The sequence below is a fragment of the Sturnira hondurensis genome, unplaced genomic scaffold (genome assembly GCF_014824575.4).
Source record: "Sturnira hondurensis isolate 20B ecotype Veracruz unplaced genomic scaffold, ASM1482457v3 Scaffold0013559, whole genome shotgun sequence".
Taxonomy (NCBI): Eukaryota; Metazoa; Chordata; class Mammalia; order Chiroptera; family Phyllostomidae; genus Sturnira; species Sturnira hondurensis.
In genome coordinates, this window is record NW_028086190.1 from 5782234 (window position 1) to 5805924 (window position 23691).

Below are 23691 nucleotides of genomic sequence, written 5' to 3' on the forward strand. Positions count from 1 at the left end.
GTTGCCGGGGTTAAATGAATGAATAAATTCATGTAAGTAAAAATGTACATAAGGATGTATGCATTTGCTCATTGTTATCTATCCCTAATTATATCTTAACATAATATTTTCATGGAATGTTATCTTTTCCCACCAGGTTGTAAAGTTTTGAGAGTAGCCAGTAGGTTTTATTCATCTCTGTCTCACCCATGATTATTAGCACAGATTTTGTTAAAGATTCTATAATCCTCACTGAAGAGGATTTCACAGCACATTCTGGTTCCTGAGAGACACACACAGTATGTGACTTCACCCTCATCTTTCTAAATGAGTCTTGGATTTTTGTTAGTGGGTTTGTGTCATGTGCTCCTCCGTCGAGGAGGGAAGAGCGTCTTTTGCCTGTGGGCTTGTTTTGTTACCTTCAGAGTGTTCCGACTTATGCTAAGCCATCATGTTTTTTTCAGTGTAACAACTGTTTTTATTTTGATTTTCATGATGAAAAAATGCATCATTTTTTTTCAGAGCTGGAGGTAGGTGATTTTTTTCCAGAATCAGTATGGCAAGATTCTCAACTCCTTGTGTTGTGTTTGGAAAGATAAAGTTGTTATTGGTGCTAAGCTGTGAAAGACCAAATTATCCCCAAATCACACAAAGATAGTAAAATGTAAAATATCTTAAAGTGTGTGTGTGTGTGTTGTCATTGGTGTATTTTCCTGTAAAAGATGGAGATAAAGAGGTTTCCTGATTTTTTTCCCTGTGATCATGTGCAGAATTCTTAGTGTCTGTTTACTATTATGCTAGCTTTTGAAGCTGTGTTCAAGTTAATTATTAATGAGAAAAATGCATTGCCTGTTTGACTTTCAATTGTGAGGGCAGAGTGGAGTGGAGTGAGTCAGTTTATTCTGATTTTCTGCCTGAATTTAGTAAGTACATGTGGAAATGACAATGTAATGAGTGGAATTTTCAGTCTGAGGCTTCCATTTTCACAAGCAATAAGCTTGAATATGGAGAATGGGAAACGTTTGCTCAAACAGATTCAGAAAGCATGTGATTTGGGTATTAGCCCTCCTAGAGTTAGAGGACTTGAATCTTTCATTCTTTTAGGTTTCCAGCTAGATCATTAGTTCCAGACATGAAGGAAAGTGCGGGGAGAGAGACTTCTTTGTTATTAGTGGCTATGTTACTTGGTGTGAGTGTGTATGTGTTTGGAAAAGTCTGTCCCTTTAGTATCTTTCCAGCTTATGTACCCTTTTTCAACACCCTCACTTAGAAGACTTTTAAAAGGTATTTTATAGAGACTCATATCTTTTTATACATAAAAGTTTTCTTTTCTTCCTTTCCTATCCTTGTGCCTAATTTTATTTTTGTTGACTTACTGGATTGGTTCAGATACCTAATGTTGAACTGTGGGAACTGTAGCAAGGATTTTTGTCCTGTTCTTCTTTAGTGGTTGCCAAAATTTTACCATTAAGCATGAGATTCTTAATAGATATCCTTGATTGGGGAAAAAGCCTTCTAGTCTATTTTTAGTTGGCTAATGGTGGTTTGTGGTTTTTTTTTGGTTTGTATAGCTTTAGTGTGTGAGTGTTGAATTTTATTGAATGCCACTTTTCTGCATTTAATAATAGGACATGTGGCTTTTTCTTCCCTTTATTAATTAAAAATGCCAGTGTCTTCATTGTAAACCATCCTTGCAATCCTGAAATAGACCCCATTGATCATAATCATAATATCTTTTAAAATATATAGCTAGGTTAGATTTTCAACTATTTTTAAAAAATATTTTATTTATTTATTTATCTTTAGAGGGGAAGGAGAGAGGGAGAGAAACATCAATGTATGGTTGCCTCTTATGAGTTCCCTGCTGGGAACTGGCCTGCAACCCAGGCATGTGCCCTGACTGGGAATCGAACCGCCATCCTCTGGTTCGCAGGCCCGCGCTCAATCCACTGAGCTACACCAGCCAGGGCTTAGAACAGTTTCTTAAAATGCAGTTTTGTTCAGGAACTAAGTTCAGCAGCATGTGCTTTTAGGGGAAGAATTCTTTGTTATTTCTTTGCTGGCTAGTTCTTTTATATACCTTGGCTTTGTGTTTCAACTTGTCCAAAGAGTATTTTATTAATATTGATAATTATTTGATTTTAACAGTCCTATTCTAGAATATGCTCAGTAGAAGTTTGACCAAGCATTATGTATATAATCACTTTAATGAAAATTATATTTCCTGCAGGCATTTTGGAGTACATTGCAATATAAGTTTGGTAATTTTTGCTTAGAATGCTGAAGGTATGTTCCCAAGGAGTGACTTAAAACCTTTATTTTTGTTTCTAGACTAATCTGTAAGCTCTAGCCCAGGTGTTAGAAGAAGCACACTGATGTGATTACCTACTATAACTCCTTTGTCAAATGGATTTGGTGTCTCAACTAATAGCATCTGGAATCATTGACATTTTTTTTTTGGCATTTGAGATATTCACAAGGTGGACAGTTTTTAAATTCAATCTGAGAACAAAGTTCTCTATCATGTGTGTTTCTGGTGTCATTAGAGCTTTATCTTGTCCTTTCAACATTAGTACACAAACTCTGGCTGGGTGGCTCAGTTGGTTAGAGCAGCATCTCTGATACCGCAAGATTAAGGGTTCTGTCTTTGCTCAGAGCACGTATAAGAAACAACCAGTGAATGAGTAAATAAATGGAACCACAAAACAATGTTTCTCTCTTGCTCTACCTTAAAAAAGAAATCAATAATTAAAAAAGATTAGTACATGAATCATACATCGTAACTCTATTGTTTACTAATAGCCATTTAGTAAACTGTATTTGTTTACTTATAAAAGCTTACAGATTCTTCAAGAAGTTTTTAAAAAATATTTTATGTATTTATTTTTAGAGAGAAGGGAAGGGAAGGAGAAAGAGTGGGAGAGAAACATCAATGTGTGGTTGCTACTCACGTGTCCCCTGCTGGGGACCTGGCCTGCAACCCAAGCATGTGCCCTGACTGGGAATCAAACCAGCGACCCTTTGCTTCACAGGCTTGTGCTCAATCCACTGAACTACACCAGCCAGGGCTTTTTTGATTTTTTAAAAAATATTTTATTAAGAAGTTTTATACATTTATTCTCAGAGCAAATGAAATGAATCAATATTTTTTTTTGTCCTGGCTGATGTAGCTCAGTTGGTGGGGCATCATCCCACAAAGTGAAAGTTGCCTGGTTTGACTCCTGGTCAGGGCACACACCTGGGTTGAGGACCTGGTCGCTGGTTGGGGCAAACATGAGAGGCAACTGATTGATGTTTCTCTCACACATTGATGTTTCTTTCCATCTCTTTTCTCTCCCTTCCCCCTCTCTAAAAATAAGTAAATAAAATTTTAAAAAGAAATTGTTTAAAATTTTTTTCTTATATTGATTCTAAAGAGAGGGGAAGAGAGTGAGAAAGAGAGAGAGAGACAAACATCAATGTGAGAGAGAAACTTCGATCTATGGCTTCCTGCACAGGCCCCTTGATGGGAGATAGAACCCACAACCAAGGCACGTGCCTTGACTTGGAATCGAACCTGTGACCTTTAGCTTTGTAGGACGATGCCCAACCAACTGGGCCACATTAGTCAGGGCTGAATCAAGAGATTCATGAAGACTTAAAATTCTTGGTGACTTTGAGTAAGTGGATATGTAGCATTCATTGCTGAAGTACCTATAAAACATTTTAAAATAAAATAATTGTTTTTCTTTCTTCTTTTGTATTTATATTCATTTTTCTTTCTTCCTTCCTTATATAATTTTCTTCCCTTTTCCATTTTCCTCTCTCTTTCCCTCATTCTTCCAACAAAAGGGGTATGTATGGCATGGTGGCCTTGTTAGGGGAAACCACAGTCCTCGATGAACTGCATATGTAGTGTTGTGCACTTGTGGCTGAGGGTTAGAATAGCCAGACATGTCTTAATGTATACATCTCTCCCAAAGAAGATAATGCTCCAACTTTTCTGTATATGGCCAATCTAAAAGTTAGGCCGGGTGGTATGCCATTATTTCCTTTTTTCTAGTGGAGATGAAATACAGAAAACTATTTTAGTATGCAGTTAAGGAATGAGACTCACGTATCCTCCAAATCCTGATAAGTTGAACTAAATGAACCTCTGTTGAGAGGACATTTCTTGACCTGTGTTATATTGAATCCGTGGGGTCAGAAACTATATGTAAATGAGATTAGGTTAGTGAGACTTTTGCAGATTTATAAAAAGTTCCAGACTCATGAAAAGCCTTACGAACTAAAGAACTAAGTACCTAAAAACAGAAACCTAGAATCACCTAACTTTTCCTTTGAATGCTGTGACGAAAGTTAAAAGGGACCAGTTCCCCTTCTTCCTCTTTTCTGAATGAAGGCTAGGCATCTTGTCTTAACTGAGTAAAAGCATTCCAGAATGGGCATTTGTGTGAAGTAAGGAGATTCGGGGAGAAAATGTTTGAAGGAGTTGAAGGTTCGGGAAACAACTGTGGGAGTATGTATGTGCATGTACGTGTGTGTTGTGTGTGTGAGGATGCATGCATATGGGGGTGAGGGTGTGTGAATGTGTGTGTGCAAGCCTGCAAATGTGTTCATGTGGGTGTCCCACATGTGAGTGCCTATGTGTGTAGCATGGGTGCACCCATGTGTGCTGTGTTTGAGTGACCGGGTCCATGTCGTGTGTGTGTGTATGTGTGTGTGAGCTGCATCTGCGTGCCGAGGGCTGCAGGCGGGAGTGGCAGGCTCGGCTCAGCCCGTGGCAGAGCAGTCAGTACATAACTGATAGTGAGAAAGGAAGCTGGGGAGAGACGAGGAAGAGAAGCAACCGACCTCATTAACAAAAGCTCAGTTTTGTCCCTGCGGACCCAACCAGCAGAAGGGACTGCCGAGCTGTGGCTCTCTGCCGGGAGGTCGGGCTCCCTGCAAACACTTGCAGGCATCCTCATCATGACCGGCTCAGAGAGAGTCCTGAGGCTTGGCAACTGGGAAGTTTTCAGAGCCGCCGCCACAGCAGCCTCTGAGGAGACCAGCAAAGATAGTGAAGTATGTATGTGAACTTCAGTTCTCTATTTTCTTTTTGGGTGGGTTAATGGATGTTTAGTACAAAGAAAGCTAAAACTCAGCTGACCTGAAAGACTGGAATTTCAGCTCTCTTTCCTTCCCTGGGTTGTTTTTCCTCCCCCTTCCTCTCAAAGCTCTTTAAACCAGAGATTAACCAGTCAGTGACTCTGATCCCGCCAAGGGTTTCTAACTCTTGGGCTTGGAAAGAAAAACCACTACCTGTAAGTATCTGCTTTATTACTTCCTCTCATCTTAACTGTGAATGTTCTGTTAGCAGAATGCCCCAAAATTTGTGGGTGGGGTGGCAGCCTGAACTCCAAGTAATGATGCAAGAAGTACATAGAGTCTATTTGCCAAAGTTTAATTCTCATGTAAACTCAAAGGTGGTAACTTGCAGTGGTAACCTGGACCAAAAAATGGGATTCTCTTTACTAGGTAACAAAAACTTATAACTCTCTTTTGAATCCATTTCTAATGGTACTCACCAATGAAATAACCATTTTTAAATTTTGCGATACCCATCCCCCCAAATCAGAATGTTTCTTCTGAGCTGACTGAAATGGCAAAGGGAAAAGATGAAAAATGAACAAAACAGATCATATACCATGGCATAAAGATATGGAAATTTGGAAATAATATTTGGATAACTTTGCTTTAGTTTAGATATGTTTGGTTATGTATTTTTAAAAACATGTTTGTTTGTTTTTAATGGGGATTAGAGATAGTATTAAAGAGGCAAAGAAATTATATTGTTGTGAAATTTGAACTGATTTTTAAGCCCTTTCTGCTTATTACCCAGATTTGGTCTAGAGATTTTGTCTTTTTACTGAATTTTTTTTGGGTGACACTGGTTAACAAAATTATATGGTCTAGAGATTTTGATGTTGTAGTAAATAGTTTCTTTTAGTTTTCATCTGTATATAGGAATAGTTTTTAAGGCATTTAATTTTTATTTCTTCCTTTTTACTATTGCTCTCAGTCTTGTTGTGTGGCGTGAATTACAAAGCTTTAAAAGAGCATTTCCGGAGGCTGGTCAGAGTTTATGGTGTGGGAATCTTGCTGGAGAGATTAACCTCTTCAGAGCTGCTCACAGACCAGACCCAGTGTCACGAATGCCCTTCGTGTTTCTGCTCTGGAAAACTGATACTCCCAGTCAAAGCTCCAAGAGTTGCTTCTAAGTGCGTTGCCTACCCTCGATCAAAGTGCTTTTAGCAGAATCTAGGAAAATGTTAACTACCTTTGCTATTCCACTCAGTCAGGGACTCTTAAACCTCAGTGTGCATACAACCACCAGCTTGCTGGGTGAAAAGGCAGGTGCCTAGGTCCTCGCCCCCCCAAATCTGAGACCTGGGTTTTGGCATGGAATCTACCCAGGCGATTCTGATGCAGGTGAGATCACAGTTGGATAAGCACTGCTGTACCTTGTTATTGGCAATTAAATTCTTGTCATGTACTTGGTTAATATTAAACCTCATATCCAATTAATAAACTTGAGTTTGAGCTGATGTTGAACATGAGTTATGTGCAACATGGTCTTGCATACTTGGCTGACAAACCAGGGCTTTTTAACCAGCTTCTACAATAACCCCCATCTTTTTTTCCTTGCTCCCCTTTCCATCTCTGCCTTTCCATTCCCATGAGTGAGAAGGATGTGGGGCAAAAAGGTATCTGGACACCATACTCCCCTGCCTCCTTGCATTGAGCTGTACTGTCTGATCTTTTCTACATGGCCAAGTCATGCTTGCCTTAAAAACTTTAAGCCCAGGGCTGTTCTTATATTTATTTATTTATCTACCTATTTATTTATTGAGAGAGGGGAAGGGACGGAGAAAGAGAGGGGAAAAAACCATCAATGTATGGTTGCCTCTCATGTGCCCCCAACTGGAGGCCTTGCTTGCAACCTAGGCATGTGCCCTGACTGGGAATTGAACTGGCAACCTTTTGATTTGCAGGCTGGCACTCAATCCACTGAGTAGCTTTTGTGCTACCAGGATTTAATAGCTTTTGTGCTACCAGCCACACCAGCCAGAGCTTAATTCTTTTTTTATAAAAAGATTTCATGTATTTATTTTTAGAGAAAGAGGAAGGGAGGAAGAGAGGGAGAGAAACATCCATTTGGTTGCCTCCCACATGCCCACACCTGGGGACATGGCCTACAACACAGGCACATGCCAGAACTGGGAATCGAACTGGGGATTTTTGGGTTTCTGGGATGACATCCAACCCGTGGAGCCACACAAGCCAGGGCAATTCTTAATTATTTAAAAAAGATTTCATTAATTCATTTTTTAGAGAGAGGGGAAGGGGAGGAGAGAGAGAGAGGGAGAAACATCAATGTATGGTTGCCTCTCACATGCCCCCTCCTGGGGACCTGGTCTGCAACCCAGGCATGGGCCCTAATGGGAATCGAACCAGCCATCCTTTGGTTCACAGGCCTGTGCACAATCCACTGAGCTACACCAGCCAGGGCCTGTTCTTAATTCTTTATGAGTCTCTGGGGATGCTCTGCTCCTGGGATGGGCTAGAGTAAGTTAGGCTGAACTAAGCAAGATTTCTTGGGACTGTTCAGGAGCAGCCTAATTCTTAGAAACTGAGTTTAGATTGAACCAGATCACAGGGACTGGGAGAAATAGGAAGTGATTCCTCCATCATGTTGAGGACCTCATTTGACAACATGTGAAAGTAGGAATTTGGCCCCTACCCCCATGCCCATTGACAGTCTATGGCACTGTGTATTTATGACATTGTATGGGGGTCCCTGCTATGCACCAGGCTCAGTGCTAGTTTCCAAGGTCTTCAGAATGACCAGTGTGAATAGCGTGGACAGGGCTTTTGTGTTCATGGTATTTCAAATCCCAGCTGTTGCTAACCAGTCTTGGACGAGCCACCTAATCTCTCTGAGTGTCACTTCTGATAAAACAAAAGGGTTGAATTAAATGAGTGTTCATGTACTTCCAGCTCTGGTATTCTGACACTATGGATATAGCATAGTCTTCCAACTTGGTTATTGGTAAACAGGAACTTTTTTTCCTTTTTAATTTTACATTAAAGTATAGTTGGCATACAGTAGAATGAGAACTTTTGAGTGTTTGCTTTGAGAACAGACCCTAAGATTTAGGCTTATTGCTTGTCTTCAAAATTTTTCAAAAATACCTTTTCATTATTTTTCGTCTCACAAAGAACCCAGACCACCGCTATGGAGAGTTAGACAAATGCCACCTTGACAGAGCTCACTGTCATTTCTCACAATGGGGTCCTGAAACTCTCCCGAAGGGCTGTTTCTCTGGGCCAGGTTACGTAGGCCTGCAGCCTCTTATCTTGTCTGAATCTGGTGTTGCTAGCCTTTGGAGAGCTGGGTGGTCTGAGCCAGGCTTGCCCGCTTCCATGCTCACACAGCCTGCAACCTGACTCTTTCATTCGAGTGATTTAATAGCTTTTGTGCTACCAGGTGAGCTCAAACAGAGACCTTTGAAAGGCTGGGGGGAAAACAACCCCCTAGCAAAATCTCACATTTTGTCTGTTCTGTAGTTTCTCTCACTGTGGAGACTGGGGCAACATTTCAAAGTGTACTACAACTCGGCCATCGAGATAAGATAAACTGTGGCTGTGATCTGCGCTTTTCTGACAACTTTAGCCTCCAGATCTCTGAGGATGACATGTGTTGGTGGGAAACTACTCACTGGAGGAGAGAGTACAAGGATCTTGCAAAGTTAGGATACGTTTGGCAAACTGTTCTCTACCTCTCTTTAAGTTTAAAGGAGATGGAAAAACAGTCTTTGGTTTTATTCTTATCACTCCCCATTTATGGGATTGCTGCTATGTATCAGGAAACTCCTGATGTGTATCATGCAAAGGCTGCTAGATTGTGTGTATCACTCTTCACTCTTCACTTTATCCCTTAAACGTTCCTATCTGGCTTCCTTCTTGTTGGAGCAGATAACAGCCCAGACTCTCTAAGGCCTGGTTCTTCCAGAGGGTGCTGCACCGCCCAGGGTTCCCATCCCTGCATTCTATCATGTGTTATCAGCTGCTCAGAGCTTAAGATGCTCCCTGCATTCTTCTCCTAAAACACAGGAGCTGGGACTTTACCTCCTGGGGTCACATTCAACGCTTGGTATTTTCCTTCCAAGGCCTACATTTCTTGTTAGCACAAACATTCTTTCTTTTGTAAATTATAGGCCAAAACCATTGTGAAGTTAGGAGAATTTCAGAAAGCAGTGAAAGTCCCAGGTGAAAACTCATCCAGATGCTTGAAAGTTGTTGGCTATTTCCTATCAAATCCCTTTCATGGCCCGGATTTGCTTTTCCTTTAAAAGGGATTCTCCTTCCTTTGAAAGACAACACAGCATTTGCAAAACAGCGATAATTTAATTCTGTTTTATGTAAATATTTTGCTTTATTAGAACACAGTAGGATGACTCTATTTCATCCAATAAGCACTAATAATTGCTTTAAAACAAAAAGGTAGTATTAATATATCACAAAAATTAAATCAGAGCAGTGCAGTAGAAAAAGAATAGTGATCTTTGAATAAATTTCAACTGAGTTTCAATCCTGAGCTGCAATGTTTCTTGGTTCTCTAATGTTTAGTGAGTTCCCTAGCCAGTTTCCTGGGGAGTAAATGAGGGCATTGATACTTACCAGGTATCTATATGGGCTAAAAGGCATTTGCAAAGTGCCTGGTGTGGTGCATGACATTCGGTAAGTGCTCAATAAACATGTCTTCCTCGGGGAAGGGCTAACCCAGCTGAGAAGGTTGGAAAGAGGTAAACAGGTGACAAACCACTTAATTTATTAATAAAAAGAACAGAGAATGGGAAATAAAGCTTTTTTCCCCACAGATCTCATTGACTGGGCAGGAGAGATCTTCAATCCATTACTCCCCAGCCTTCAACTCTGACCAGCAGCCTCGTTCTCACTTGATTCTTTCCCACAGATTGAGTAGAGGCATGAAACAGATGCTTGGGCTCACCGACTACCCCAGTGGTTGGTGCAGAGAGAGCAAGAGTGATGTGAAAATTATCCAGTCATCATTTCTTCCTGATCCTCCAAAAAACTGGGGATTTTTGCAGCCATTTCAGAAAAATATATAAGGAGATTAATTACTGTTTTTATCAGGATGTTGCTCCTGACAAAAACAATAATTAATTGTAGCAAGGAGTCTAACCCGATAAGAAATGTTAGTTACAAATGTCAGGTCTCAGGGTATCTGGGAGGAGGCATCTCAGGGGGTGTTAATCTCCTGAATTAATAAGGGCGGAAGTGGAGACATTCCAGGTAGGGGCAGACATGAGCAGGCGCATCGAAGGGGGGCGTGTCTAGCAGGTCATTGTGAATGTGTAACTGGAGCTCAGGGCCAAGGGTAGGGCTCTGGTTTGGGGACACAGAAGGCCTCAGGAGTAGGTATGTAGTGAGAAGCAGGTGGAGGTCAAATTTTTAAGAAATGTCACATTTGTAATGGTTCACTGTGACCAAGAGAAGGGCAGAAAGAGGTTGGAGAGGAAAGGAAGCACAAATAAAAAAGAAAGAGGCATTGGTGAGGGAGAAAGAGAGCCAGGAATATATGGAGGCACAGAAACCAGGGGATGAGCAATTGGGCACAGTGTGGAGGAGAGCTTCTTGGGTGCTGCAGAGATCGGGGAGGACTGTGGGGGGAAAGGGTGTATTTGGTAATCAGTCAGTAGGTCCCTGGCAGCCTTTGGGACAGCTGTTTCAGTGGACTGGTGGCGGCCAGAATTAGGTGTCCTTTTAGGGAACACAAGAGTGGTGAAGGAATGGGGAGAGACAGCTTTTCAGGGAGATAGGACCGTTGTGGGGGCCCGCCAGGCCACAAGGGGACCAAGGACAGAGTTCTCCACTGTGAGAATGGTGGATGAACTTGGTTTCTGGTCCCTGGAGCCGGCGGGTACCTTGACACTTTCCTAACCTTCTAGTTCCCAGCCTTGAAGGACACAACAAGACCCTGGCGCAGGTGTCCTGTTCCCAGATGGTTATGAGAACTTCTTGCCCTTTTGATAGCTTAAGGGAGTGCACGAACTTTGAAAAACAACATTGTTTCTAGTTCCCTGCAGTCTTGCTTTAGGCATTAGCAGTTTGTATATAAGACAGCTGTTCCTTGAATAAATTCGCCATATGCCAGCAGAGCTATGGTCCTCTCCATTTTTTTAGTCCCTCGCCTCACCTCGTGACCACCCTTGCTGCAGCGGGCTGCGGCAGACCGTGGGTCAAGAGGAGGTACATTACAGGAGAGGAGAAAAATATTTTATGAGTATGAGCAGTAATAGTCATAAAAGTAGTAGTAAGAACACTGATATTTATGGAATGCTCACCATGTGCTAGTTGGTCGCCAGTATTTTTCATTTGATTCTCATAACAAAATCATGGGTTGGTGTTTTATCCCTTTTTGAAGGTGAGGAAACCGAGACTAAGAATTTAATTTGGCCAAGCTGACATCACCAGTAAGTGGCAGAACGAGCGCTGAGGTGGACGTTAGTGCGGCCCCTGCCCCACTGTTGCTACCTTGCTGGGGCCTGAGCTGGCTTCTCCCTGCAGGGGTGGTTGGCCCGTTGAGTAAAGCCAGTTTATCAAAAGGATGATAATAATACAAAATAATAATATAAAACAATTATAATAATACAAAAGAAAAAATAAAAATAGAAAAAGAAAAGATGGGATCAAAAGGCAAATGCACCTGAAGGGCTGATTGCTACCACATACAGGATGAATATCTCAAGCTTATTACTAACGTATAAAATAATCTCTTTTAATGTGAAGCCGCCGTCACTGCACACAGAGGAAGTGGTAGCAATGGGATGACCCACTGTTGCCCAGCAGTCAGGGCATCAGCGCTTCATTTCAAAGTGGACACAATGGCCTTTCCTCTTGCATTTCTCTCCTTTTAGTCCCCATGTTACCGAACAAGGGTCTGAGGGGGGCAATACTTGGCCCACCGAGGGATGCCAAAAACTGCTTCAGAAAACAGGGGCCCCTCCCAAGGACAGTATACTAATATCTAATGGGCTCTTCTGTCCGCCGCCAATTGGAAAGACATCTCTCAATGCCAGAGATTTGTGAAAAGGAAACACAATGTTTATTTAATGCTATTCAGGCCTAATGCCTTCCTTAAAATATTAAAGTCTTTAAGGGTATACACCTACACACACACACAGCGCTCCCTTCTCCCACTGTCCCAACTCCGGGTACCGTAAATCAGGAAAAGAGCACACGTCCGTTTTTCAGGTCGCTGGCACGTGAGCTGTGTCGCCTGCCTGTCCAGGCAGGATCTCCAATTAATCCAAAGTCATGTGGCACCTTTCACTGGCAAGAGTTCTTTGTACCAAGTTCCAGTCAAAGTCTCTCCTGGTTTCCAGGCCACTCAGCCAAAGGGAGCACGCCAAAGCTGCGTGGGCCTCTTCTACCAAAGCCGCACTCCACCAAAAGCGCGTCTCTTCTTCACCTGGCCGCAGGGATCTCCATTCTGGCAAAGCTGTGTGGTTTTCCCTTTCACCTGGCCAAGAGGGGGTCTGCACTCTGCTGAAACCCATGTGGCTCTCTCTCCTAATGGCTACAGGGGTCTACATCTGTCCAAAACAGTGTGGCTCTCCCCCTCACCTGGCCAAGAGGCCACACTCTCCTCACTCTGCTAAAGCCACATGCCTCTTGCACAGGCACTCTCTCCTAATGGCTACAGGGGGTCCTCACTCTGCTGAAACCTCGTGTCTCTCCCCCTAATGGCTGCCATGTCTGGGTTTAAATCCCCCGGTGCCCATCTTCCTCTGTACCCCTATTTCCGACTCCTCCCACGATCAGTTACACCTGCCAGTATTTCTGTATTATTATAAGTTTACTGGGCTGCCATTGTTAGTCTGGGCAGGTATGACCCCATGTCCTAGAGCCAATCTCCTCCAAGCTCCCACGCAGGCGCTGTAACTCAGGGGATCTACCCCCCAGTCATATCTTGGGGGGAAGTGACTTCATTCCCCTAGCTCCAAGCATGGCCATAGCCATTTAACATATCCAAGTGACCCACCAAAGGCTATAGATATGCTAAATGACCAGGCCATGGATTAGCTGCAGGGCTGTGGCTTTACAAAACAGCCCTGCATGCTCCTGGTCTATGTGTCCCTTCCCCCAACTCACACCTGTGGGGGGAAGGGGTGAGGACACCTTATACGTCTCTCCAATATTCCTCTACACTCTGAGTTCTGGACACCATTCCAAATCTTTCCTGGGCCCCCCCCTTTGGCTGCACCCTGTATCACCCATACTTTCTTCTTCTCTTAATACTTTCCTGGTCTTAGGAAAGTCAAACTCCTGCTAACCACATATCATGGCTCAGAACTTTGATTTCTAACTTTCACAACAGATCTGAATGAAGTGCTAAAATTTGGGGGAGTACTTGGTATCTTAAGCTCTTAGAATTCTCAGAACAATAAAAAATATTCGCTGCTATTTTTTAATCACTGATTCATGATTACAATGTCACTTCAGTGTGGTTTATCAATAGGATAGGAGCAGAGGTTGAATGAATGGGCATTTGACTGTTTTATATAGCTACTCAAAGAATTTAACATTGATTTTTATATCCTCTTGTTATCTTCTTTACCATGTATATTAATTTGGTAGGGCTGCCATAACAAAGTACCATAGACTGGGTGGCTCGAACAATAATTCTAGAGACTAGAAGCCCAAGGTTAAGGTGCAAATAGGGCTTATTGCTTCTGAGGCCTCTCTCCTTGACTTGTAGATGGTTGTCTTCTCCCTATGTCTTCACGTGGTCTTCTCTTCGTATCTATCTGTGTCCTAATGTCCATTTTTTATGTGGATCTCAGTCATACTGGACTAAGGCCCACTCTAATGACCTGATTTTAGCTTAATTGCCTCCTTAAAGACCCTATCTCTAAATATGGTCACATTCTGTGGTCCTGGGGGTTAGGCCTTCAACACATAAATTTTGTGGAAACAAAATTCAGCCCATGACACCATACCAAGGTCTCTACCTGGTGTTAGTTAGCTGATCTTCCACATTCTTAAGATATTACTGCAGGTCCTCAAATAATGTTGTTTTATTCAATGTTGATGAGATACTGTATGAACTTAACTCTTGTTTATATCAGTTAGCCTATGGTAAAATTGATTTTATTGTCCTTCTCATTTTGCTTAAAGTCACAGAACCTATTGGCAACATTAAGTGAGGACTTACTGTACTACAGCAAAAGGAAATAGAATAAAACCTGTAGCCACATAAACCCATATTAAAAAATCAGTTTATAATACCCTTTGGATTTAGAGTTTGGCTTCAGGAGAGGGTGATAGGGAAACTTCCTCAGATAGGACTAGCTTTGTACTTTCCAAAAACCACAGATGGAACCCGTTTTGTCTCTCTCATTTGGCCAGAAAACTGTGTGGTGCTGCTTTGACTTTTCCAGTTAGGAAGGAGCTGTGAGCCCTGTGTAGCATTTTGCATTACAGATGCTCTGAGGCCTCACTCATTGTTGCTGAATTGCTTTACTGGGAACTGTTGGCTTTATTTACTCCCCAATCAAGAGACAGTTCCTGGTCTGTGGCTTTGTAAGTTGCTCGGATGCTCAGTCCCTTGTGCTTGGAAATCAAAAGCTATGGAATTCATTGGTAGAAGGACTCCTTTCATGTTTCTTACCCCACCTTGTGTTTGCCTGAATTAAGCATGGTCAATTATGCCCGTGTCATGAGGGCAGTTGAATTTTTCTGTTAATTAAAAACAACAAAAGCTATTTTTACAATAACCTTATGAAATCATTATTATGAATCCCCACTATACAAAGGATTAAAGTAAGGCTGAAAAAAATTCAAGTGACATATTTGTATTTAAGGTTAAGATTCTTTCTATACACTAAAATGTTCAAAAAGTGAACAATTTAGTCAAACTGCTCTCCTCAGTTCAAAGGCTGTGTTGGGGTCCGCCTGCAAAGAGATATGTGAGCTGAAGAGTCTAACATAAAAGTCTTACATTATTATCTGCCCTTTTTTTGGTTTTTCCTTTTTTCTTTTTCTGAATTGTATTTTATGATTATGGCATCAAGTTGTCCCAGTTTTTTCCCATTTGTTCCCCTCCACCCAGCACCCCCGCACTCCCTCAGGCAATTCCCCCACCATGGTTCAAGTCCAAGAGTCATGCATGCAGGTTCTTTGGCTACTCCATTTCCTGTACTGTACTTTACATCCTTATGGCTGTTCTGTAACTACCAATTTGTACTTTTTAATCCTCTCACCTCTTCAGTCATTCTCCCATACCCCTCTCCCATCTGGCAGCCATCAAAATACTCCCTGTATCCATGATTCTGTCTCTGTTCTTGTTTGCTTAGTTTGTTTTTTAGATTCAATTGTTGCTAGATACATATTTATTGCCATTTTATTGTTCATGGTTTTGATCTTTTTCTTTTTCTTAAATAAGTCCTTTAACATTTTATCTAATAATGGCTTGGTGATGATGAACTCCTCTAGTTTTTTCTTGTCTGGGAAGCTCTTTATCTGCCTTTCAATTCTAAATGATAGCTTTGCTGGGTAAAGCAGCCTTGGCTGTAGGTCCCTGCTTTTCATGACTTTGAATATTTCTTGCCAATCCATTCTTGGCAAGTTTGGATTGTTTCTTTTGAGAAATAAGCTGACAGTTCTTTGGGAATTTCCCTGTAGGTAACTAACTGTTTTTCTCTTTCTGCTTTTAAGATTCTTTCTTTTTCTTTAATCTTTAGCACTTTAATTATGATTTGTCTTGGAGTGGACCTGTTTGGATCCTTTTTCAGGACTCTCAATGTTTCCAGGACTTGTATGTCTATTTCCTTCTCCAAATTAGGGAAGTTTTCTTTCATTATTTTTTAAAATAAATTTCCAATTTCTTGTTACAATTTCTTGTTTTTTTTTTCTCTTCTCCTTCTGGCACCCCTATGATGTGAATGTTAAAATGCTTGAAGTTGTTCCAGAGGCTGCTTATACTGTCCTCATTTTTTTAAAATTCTTTTTTCTTCTCCTTGTTCTGATTGGTTGTTTTTCACTTCCTTATGTTCCAAATCATTGATTTGATTCTTGGCTTTATTCACTGTATTGTTGTTTCCCAGTAAATTGTTCTTTATTTTAATTAGTGTACCCTTCATTTCTGACTGGATCTTTTTTATGCTGTTGAAATCTTAACTTATGCTAAGTTCCTTGAGCATCCTTATAAACAGTGTTTTGAACTCTGCATCTGATAGATTATTTATCTCCATTTTGTTTAGTACTTTCTCTGGAATTTTGGTCTGTTTTTTCATTTGTGCCATGCTTATTTGTCTTCTCATTTTGGCAGCCTCCCTGTGTTTGTTTCTATGTATTAGGTAAAACTGCTATTAATCCCTGTCTTGGTAGCATGACCTAATATAGTTAAGTATCCTATAGGATCAAGTAGCATAGCCTCCCCTATCACCCAACCTGGCTAGTCAAGGTGCACCCTGTGTGTGGTCTAAGTATACCCTCCTCTTACAGTTGAGCCTTGATTACTTCTGGCAGGTTAATGAGAAGGATTTACCCAGGCTAGTCAACTGCAAGACTGGCTGTGACCATTGACCACCAATCTTCCCCCTCCATGAAGAATCAGCTGTGTTGGAACAAGGTGATGGTGCTTTAACATGGTCTGTAGCTGTGTGCTGGGTGTGCAGGTTCTGGGATTTCCCAGGTGGTGCAGGACAAGGTCAGCCCCTACATGTGTTTGCCCAGGGCCACCCTGCCTGAGTTATAGAGCAACCTGAGATGGCTGCTACTTTTTCTGGGCTTGGAGATTCCCAGGCAAAGCCCAGCTGTGAATCTAGGCTGGCTGCTGTTAGTGCTGGGCCTGGGGCCACTTAGTAAAAGGTATGGGGGCTGGGGACTCAGTGAGGCTAGATGTTGTTTGTTTGATAGGATTTAGGACGTAGTGAAGCATGAGCCAACACTAGCCCTTCGTATGGAAAAGAAACTTGCGTGGACCTATATATTGGGTGGGAAGGAGCCTGAGGGGATCTCCAGGGCAGGGCAAACAGTGTTATCCAGCTTGATGGAGTCTCAGATATGGCACCAGTTTGCTGGCTCTTGGCTCTGTTAGGGGAGAGTTCAGAAAAGGGCAATAGCCTGTGCCCACCTTTCAGTCTTGGAGAAAACTGTCCCCCAGCTTTTGCTTTGATACCAGACACTTCAGTTATTCCCTGTATGCAACTGGTGCCTTTCAGGCTGCTACACTGGTTTTGGAGCTCAGAGAGAGTGAGTCTGAGTAAGCACATGTGTGGGTTCTTTAAGGGGAACTACTTGGGACTCCAGAAGTTTTTTCTACCAGCTCAATCCCCACTGGTTTATGCAGGCAGAAGTTATGAGGACTTACATTCCTGGCACTAGAACCCTGGGCTAGGGGCTTGGTATGGGGCTGGGATCCCGTGTTCCTAAGGTATTCTTCGCAAGTTTTTATCCACCATACATGGGTGTGAGACCAGCCTATTTCATGTCTCTGCTCCTCCTATTGGTCTGGATGGATGTGGCTCCTTTAATTCCATAGTTGTCAGACTTCCATTCAACTCAATTTCTGACGGTTCTGAGTAATGGCTGTTTTATATTTCAGTTGTAATTTTGATGTGGTTGTGCAAGGATGGGAGCCGTGTTTACCTATGTCACCATCTTGACCAGAAGTCTAGCTTTTTATTTTTCTTTACAAAAAGTGATTGACTACTTTTTTCCCAAAGATTAATCTTTGTTCTTTGTTGTGGAGTAGAAAAAGTCAATTTTTTAATCTTGAGCAGTAGGCTGGTGATAGTGAGATGGATTCCAATGGAAAAGACAGAAGTTCATAACCATGCCAAGATGTGTTGTAAGGGGCATAAGATAATGGCTATTGTTTCACTGAAGAATTGACAAGAAGTATAGTCAAACCTTGGTTCTTGAATGTCTTGGTTCTTGAACAATTCTGTTCTTGACCAAGTAAGGACAAAATGCCCCACCTGCCTAACAAAACTTCAGGAATTGATTCTCTACTCTAACAGTTTTCCAGACCAAATTAAGTTTGAGAATTGAAGTTCTGCTGTGATTGGGTACCTTAAGAGTAAAAAGGGGAATTAGACTTTGGTGTAATCAGACAGATTTTTAATTTATAGACTAGAAGGTTTGAATATTTCTGCTTTGCAGCAGGTGATTAATCAGATAGCCTACAATTTCTTTTCAATCTGAGCAATAATAGTTTTGCAAGTAATGATTTTAAAGAAATCTATTACTTCTGCCTAAACCTAAATGACTCTTTCTATCACAATTGAAATATCATGCTATGAAAAAAAGCATGGAAAAATATTACCTTTGTGAGTAATACAATTTATTGCTATATGTATTAATATATATTATTTTTAAAGACTCACAGCAAAGGAAAAGTTAGAATGAATTGGAAACTAGGGGCATTACTAGTTTTACTAGTAAAAATTTTACTAGGTAAATTCATGGGAGTTTCTTTTTATTTTAGACATTGTTCCTTTTTCACAATTTTCCTAAGTCAGTGGCCATTGCCTTTTATCTACATCTCACATATGTGACTGACTTCCTAGGAATGGCCCTCCCAACTAGGCTGCCAGGAAAGCTTTTTTTTTTTAGATTTATTTTTATTTTTTTATTTTTTTTAAATATATTTTCTTGATTATACCATTACAGTTGTTCTATTCCCCCCTTTCATTCCCCTCCACCCACACACTCCCTCCCCCAACATTCTCCCCCCCTTAGTTTATAACCACGTGTCTCAAGTTCTTTAGATTCTATATTTCCCCCACTATTCTCGCCCTCCCCCCTATCTATTTTCTACCTATCATCTATGCTATTTTCTGTGCCTTCTCCCCACTTCTCCCCCTCCCACCTCCCTGTTTCTAACCCTCCATGTGTTCTTCATTTCTATGGTTCCACTCCTGATCTAGCTGTCCTCTTGGTTTGCTTTTGTTTTAGGTGTGGTTGTTAATAACTGTGTGTTTGCTGTCCTTTCACTGTTCATATTTTTCATCTTTTTTTTCTTATATAAGTCCCTTTAGCATTTCATATAATAAGGGCTTGGTGATGATGAACTCCTTGAACTTGACCTTATCTGAGAAGCACTTTATCTGTCCTTCCATTCTAAATGAAAGTTTTGCTGGATAAAGCAATCTTGGCTGTAGGTCTTTGGATTTCATGACTTGGAATACTTCTTTCCAGCCCCTTCTTGCCTGTAAGGTCTCTTTTGAGAAATCCGCTGACAGTCTGATGGGTACTCCTTTGTAGGTGACTGTCCCCTTATCCCTTGCTGCTTCTAGGATTCTCTCCTTCATTTTGGTCTTGGCTAATGTAATTATGATGTGCCTTGGTGTGTTCCTTCTTGGGTCCAACTTCTTTGGGACTCTCTGAGCTTCCTGGATTTCCTGGAAGTCTATTTCCTTTGCCAGACTGGGGAAGTTCTCCTTTATTATTTGTTCAAATAAGTTTTCCACTCGTGGCTGTTTCTTTCCCCCTTCTGGTACCCCTATAATTTGGATGTTGGAACGTTTAAAGATGTCCTGGAGGTTCCTAAGCCTCTCCTCATTTTTTTGAATTCTCATTTCTTCATTCCTTTCTGGTGGGATGTTTTGTTCTTCCTTCTGGTCCATTCCATTGATTTGAGTCCCAGTTTCCTTTCCATCACTATTGGTTTCCTGTGCATCTCCCTTCATTTCAATTAGTTTAGCCTTCATATGTTCCTCTAAATTGTGACTTTGTTCCTCTAATTTGTGACTATAAGCTACCAGTTCTGTGAGCATCCTCATAAATAGTGTCTTGAATTGTGCTTCCGGGAGGCTGGCAATTTCTCGGTCGCTTAGAGTTATTGGCTCTGGGACTTTGAGTTCTTCTTGCACCATCTTTTGGGCTGTTCATGCCTGTTCCATAGCAGGATCAGAGCCCTAAAATGTTCACTATAACAGGGCAACTAAGTCGCTGGGTTGTGACATTGTATGTGGGGGCGGGGTCAAAGAGGGACAAGGGCTTCCCGTCTCCGCCTGCCGCCACGGCACCGCAGCCACCACCGTCACCAGGCCCACGCGTTTCGTTCCTCTGCACGCAAGTGTGCCACCGCCATCAGCCCTCCACCACTGGGTTCGCCCCCTGGGGCCTGTGTGGTTCATCTCACTGTGCGCGAATGTCTGCCCCACACCCCGACTGGTTCCGGGCTGCCTGCGCGTCTAGGTTGGGGGATTTGTCCTGCCCGGCCCAGCTCCGCTGCTGGCTCCGCCTCTCTTACCGTCCCCGTTGAACGGTTCGTAGTTGTCGGACTCCCGTATAATTCCGTTTTCTGGCCTTTGGGTGTGTCCTAGTTCTCCAAACCTTTGTTGTGTTCAAACTTGGTTGTGGGAGAAGGCACAGTGTTTCCACCTATGCCTCCATCTTGGCGGAAGTCCTCAGGAAAGCTTATTTCTTTTCCTGTCTCTGGGGCCAAACGATCTCCCTCTCCTCTTCCCCATTCCTTCCCTAGTCACCTTCAAATCGAGTCTCTCAGCTTTTCCCTGGTGTTGGCCTCATAGGCCAGCCCTCCTCCCTGATGGTTTTGAGGCATGCCAAAGAACTTACCTTTAGTTTTTGGTCACTAGAGCTCCTTTTTGCTCTTCTTATACTTACAGGCGAAGAAAGTCAAGTGCAGTTGTTTACAGCAGTGATTCTATGCTGGTTGCTTATTAGGATCAGTTCAGGTATCTGGGCCCCACAAAACCCTGGAGTGGTGATTGAGTGATGGTCATGTGAAGTCAGAAATGGGACCTGCTAGTTCAGGGGTGACATAGAGGCAACTCATTCACCGTGATAGGGTTTCCCTTGTCACCAGTAATAAGGACCACCATCACTAGCCCTCTCAAGGACTGTTTGCTCCTTTCTGGGCCAGTGGAGTGGGGCTGAAGCCATGAGAGTGAGGTCTCTTGCAGCCAGCACCCCTCAGACTGTGGGAGGCCCTGGGGCAGACCACCACAGAGCATTGCCCCAGGGGTCACTGTTCACTTTATGGCCTGTCAAAATAGTGGTCCTGCCACCCTGTAGCATGTTACATCACCAATGGGGCCCTGGAATTTGGTGTGCTGGGTGGAGTGACACCAAAGAAAGGAGTTTCAGCACTTTTGGCCAACGATTTAAAGGACAGATGTGTTAGCGTGGTTTCCCACAGAAATGTCCTCCACCAAGGGGAGTTCATGCAGTGCCAGGGGACCACGGAGCTTGAACTGCTTTTGTCAGCTAGTCTGGACACTGTACCTGTGGTAAATATGTTCTGCTAGACAAACAGTTTGCAAAACAACTTTTAAAAACAGCTTATTTGTGTCTTGGAGACTAAAAAAGTTTTTGCCCAGACTGCTTGTATGCTACATATTTTTATCTATCTGAAAACAGTTCTCTGACGTATGGGTGTTTGCAGTTGTTGTACGATGTCATTCTTGTGCGTTGCTGCATTCTCCCACATGGATTTACTCAACAGTGAGTCATCCAGACAGACATTCAAATAGGTTGTTCACAGCCTATGATGTTCCTGGAGATTTGTTTTGGAGCCAGGAGAATCCTCCCACCCTCCCTCTCTCCACAGCCCTCCCCCAGTTCTGCCAGAGTAAGCAGATCAAGTTTCACTCTTCTTAATGCAATTAAGTTCAGTGGGCCACGAAGGCTCCAGGTCCCCGTGTGTGTGCAGAACTCACCCTGGTGTGGGGAGCCTGGGTGCATTTTCACATATGGGGCCTCACATAGGAGAGTGTCCAGTGGGCCACTTGATGGCAGGAGACCTGATGGCACTTGAGTAGCTTGGGATATGTGTGTGCTCAGAAAGGACTGAGCTGTGGATCCTGGCTAAAACCCTGCTCAGTCCCCAAGTGGGAAGTGACACCAGGAAGTGGGATGAGCAAGCACTCTCTGAGGTTTGCCTTGTTTCGTTTTATTGCTGCTGGGCCCTGCACTGCTCTGCAGAAAATTCTCTAGCTTCATCTGAGGATTACTGGAGGGTCAGTTCAACCTGAATCATTGTCCAAGGATGGCTCAATCAGTAACATTTTAAAAACTAATAAAAGTTAGTTTTTGAGCAGATTTATGTTTATAGAACAGTGGATCAGAGAGTACAGAGTTCTTACAACCCTACCTCCCTCCACGTACCCCAGTTACTAGCATCTAGTATTAGTGTGGTGTATTTGTTACAATTGATGAGCCAGTTGTAATGATCTAAATGACAGTTCACATTAGGGTTCACTCTTAGGGTTGTACAAATGTTCAATGGCGTGTATCTACCATCACAGGGGTAAGCTTTTCTATGAGTTGTATACAAAACTTCCTACGATTGGCCTGGAGTTGAAAGGGGGAGGAAGGGGACTGGCATGGTTTCAGCCTTGTGCATGTTCGTGAACTGGGGACTTGGGTTGAGCCATGTAATACATTGACATATATTATCCCATTTAACTATTTTAGCAATGCTGGCAGGTATCAATTATTGGGTAGATGGGGATACAGAGCCCAGGAAAGAGTAAGGACCTTGTTCAAGGAGATGGTGGAACGGGGAGAGGCACACGCATTCGATCCGATTCATGGTCTGGCCCAGGCTCATCGCTGTTGCATTTCCTTCCGTTTCAGCTCCAGTCCTGCATCAGATCATGAAGTCTTTTCTCCCTCTTTTCCTCCTTTTTTTTTTTTTTTGCTATGGCTGTATCAGAAAATTATTGATAAAATTATTTGTAAAAACCAAATATATGTAGGGAAAAAATGAGGTGTAGATCATGGCTGAACATCAAAATGGTGCTGAGGTCTTCCAAGGGGAAGAGAATCAAGACTCTCATTAGAGTTCTTTCTGGTTTAATTCTTTATTGTTTTTAAGAATTGCAATTTTTAAGTTTTACTGCCTCTTGGTATCTGATACTGTGATTTACTTTTCACACTCTCACTCTGCTTGCCTTACTGAATTAAACAGCAGACCCAAGCAGTTCTTTCATCTCAGGTAAATCACTTAACCTCCTCTCAGGCACCTTCTTTCCTCATCCTCCTGACCTGGGGTGTGAGCACGGGGTTCCAGGAGCCTAGGTTTTTGAGCCCATCTGCTGGGATTGGAATTTCAGCCCCACCATGTATTAGCATTTTCCTTGACTAAATGACTTATTTTTCATTAAAATCAGAATCCTTAGAATAGCATCTACTTGGTAGGCTGTTGTGAAGATTAAATGAGTTAAAACAGTGCCAGATGTAAAAGAAAATGTGTAATCCATGGTGGTGGTGATAACGACGACGAAGACGATAATGATGACATGCAAAGTTTGAGTGAAAAGCTTCTTCCAAGTCTAGAATTCTGTGTTTTTTGATATACTGTGACCTAGGCTCTTCTTTTTTTCCTTTCTTTTAAAAAAAACTTTATCCTCACCTGAGGACACACTTATTGATTTTTAGAGAGAGAGGAAGAGAGGGAGAGAGAGAGAGCCTCAGTGTGAGAGAGAAACATCGATCAGTTGTCTCACATGTACCCTGACCCAGGACCAAACCTGCGACCCAGGCATGTGCCCTGACCAATAATCGAATCTGTGATCTTTTGGTTTATGGGATGATGCTCCAACTAAGTGAGCCACAGAAGGCAGGGCTGGGCTCAAACAACATTACACTTTTTGTCACTTATTACCATGTTTTTCAAGTCATCAA

At 42.3% G+C, this 23691-nt stretch overlaps 1 protein-coding gene across 8 annotated transcripts in view; it reads left to right on the forward strand.

Moving 5' to 3' along the window:
* The first annotated feature begins 849 nt into the window (after nucleotides 1–849).
* FREM1 (FRAS1 related extracellular matrix 1) overlaps nucleotides 850–23691 on the forward strand; it is a 178701-nt gene continuing 155859 nt past the window's right edge. For 3 of the 8 annotated variants that reach the window (XM_037061939.1, XM_037061942.1, XM_037061943.1), the window contains exon 1: nucleotides 4740–5025. The gene's annotated coding sequence lies outside the window, so the exon portion shown is untranslated. Of the gene's footprint in view, nucleotides 903–4735; nucleotides 5026–5203; nucleotides 5265–23691 lie in introns of those variants that run through there. The other 5 variants (XM_037061945.1, XM_037061944.1, XM_037061941.1 and 2 more) reach the window with 4 other exon arrangements.